At 41.8% G+C, this 2,453-nt stretch overlaps 1 pseudogene; it reads right to left on the bottom strand.

Moving 5' to 3' along the window:
- Positions 1 to 2,000: 2,000 nt before the first annotated feature.
- On the bottom strand, positions 2,001 to 2,119 carry LOC120612091 (uncharacterized; annotated as a pseudogene).
- Positions 2,120 to 2,453: the final 334 nt, after the last annotated feature.

Raw genomic sequence — 2,453 nt, 5'->3', positions numbered from 1 at the left:
AAGGACTCCCACTTTCTCCCGAGCGGGGTGGGAGTCATGAAAGGGGCAGCACTTGCACACCACACTGCGTGGCTTGGCTGCAATGTTTATTTCTGGAAGCTGCTGGGGAACAGGGCAATGCTTCAGATTCCACACTCTTTTGTGACCTTCGTCCCACTCTGTGGAGTTTCAAGCTGAAGCACCTTCGAATGCACTTAAGTTTTTGCAAATGCAGTAAGTGGGAAAGTTGAGAGTGGATGCAGCGTCCCTGGCCAACCTCACAGAGAATAGAAATAATTTTAGGGGATTTTAGGGTCAGCTGGCTGAGGTGGGCAGTGAGTCCAGAGACCCCACACCAGAGACCCCTCTTCCACACTACCACCTCTGCTTGTATTTCCCAAAGACTAAAGGAGGTGGGAATGTCTTTGCATTTAGATAAAGTACCTCTTCTGCCAGGCCATTTGTTTGGCCAAGCATTGTCAAGCTGTTTTATAAAATCACCCAATGACACAGAGTATAGTTTCTTGGTTTACACACAGACTCTGCACCCAGCCCACTGTGTGGAGTGAGGAAAATGACCCAAATCTTCATCATCTTCTTAGTTTTCCATTAGTTAAATGACTAGAGCAAACCTGAAAGTTAAAGTTCTAGCTGACATTCATGAAATCTCATAGGAGTCCTAGCAATAAGAACAATAAAATTAAAATGTATTTCCCACATAAAATGTAAGCAAAAAATACCTTTTAGTTTTAATCATTCATCCCTCAGAAGGTTTTAATATGTATTAGCTTAGAGCCAGGACTACAAAAATGGTCAACAACAGTAGTTTCTCTGAGGGGAGAGGGTTGTGGGTTTTTCCCTAACACAGAATTTTATATTTAGAAGAAACTATCATTAGCCAAAATTTAGTATTTGGACAGCACAGCTTTCTGCTTATAAACAAAACACAACATAACGTATTCCATTTAGCTCCCTAAATATGAATAAAATTGCCCTGGTCAGGTTTGGAGAGTGATTTATGGTGGCATTCACAAAACAAGGAGTTTGGGAAGTGTGGTGTGGAAGCCTCCGAGGGGCTTAGGAACTCGACACCAGAACCAATGGAATCAATTGAGGTAGATTTCCTTTCTCTGGCCATGTGGGAACTCTGTTAAAGAAAAGGCATTTAGGAAAAAATGATTCTTACAATTTGTTCCTGGAGTAACCCAGGATGATAGCTTTGCCCTGCAGCTGAAACTCAGGCACTCAGAGAATACCAGGCCTTCAGGGAGAGGCCCATCATCACACCACCAAGATGTGTCAGCATCTTCCTCCAATCAGGCTCTGCTCCTGCCTCGGGCTAGGAGCTGAATCTGCACCAAAGTTTAGAGTGGGTCAGCTGCTGGGGCTCCCAGACTCCACCTTCCCTCCCTCAGCATTCTGTATGTCAGCAGCATGAGAGAAGCTTAAGAGGAGATTCGATATTTTTGCCAAGGGTTGACCCAAAATAAAATTTTAGTGCCCTCACTTCTGCTTAAAGACTTGAGGCCAGCCACACGTCTTGGTTTATGTATAGGGTTTACTCTGACATCAGAGGAGTTGAATGTGAACATACACGCATAGACAGGTGCACATACACACATACACATGCACATTCACATGCATGTGTGCACACAAACAGGCTTCATAATTATCTACATCTTCCTCTCTTCTTTCTTTCAGCGAATACACTATGTATTTGCTGTGTCATGTGTGTGCCTGGCACTCGATCTGGGACTCAAGTTGTCAGTATGGAGCTAAGGGTTGAAGTAAGTGCAAATAAGCTCTCAGTGGAAAGTGACTTAGATGAGGAGAGCGGGGTATAAGCAATTTGGTCTGCTCCCAGCCGAGTGGGAATCAGTGAGAATGCTGCTAGGCCTTTAGTGGGTCTCACATTCCAGAATTTTTTTTTTTTTTTGAGGCAACCCTTGGTTGTCCTCACAGATTGCAAGGACCTTGTCAGCTTACAATTCCCTTATTTTTTTATTTTTATTTTTTTTTTACACCTACAGCACCTGTTCTTCCTAGGTGGTCTCCCATCCAAGTACTAACCAGGCCAAACCCTGCTTAGCTTCCGAGATCAGACAGGATCGGGCTTGTTCAGGGTAGCATGGCTGTAGACTGATATTCCAGAATTTTGATCCAACAATTCTGGGATCAAAAATATCGAGCCTTTTACTTTTCTTTATCTGACTTTGTTTTCATTTTTTTATTATATTTAATTTTTTTCATTTTTAAAATTTTTCAATTAGAATTAACATTCAATATTATTTTATACTCATTTCAGGTGTACATCACAGTGGTTAGGCATTTACATAATTTACAAAGTGACACCCCCAATTAGTATAGTACCCACCTGGCACTATACATAGTTATTACAATATTATTGACTATATTCCCTATGCTGTACTTTACACCCCCTTAACTATTTTATAATTGTCAATTGGTACTTCCTA

The sequence above is a fragment of the Pteropus medius genome, unplaced genomic scaffold (genome assembly GCF_902729225.1).
Source record: "Pteropus medius unplaced genomic scaffold, Ma_sr-lr_union100, whole genome shotgun sequence".
Lineage (NCBI taxonomy): Eukaryota > Metazoa > Chordata > Mammalia > Chiroptera > Pteropodidae > Pteropus > Pteropus medius.
The sequence above is the reverse complement of the archived record's forward strand: the minus strand, read 5'-3'. Positions and strand labels throughout refer to the sequence as shown.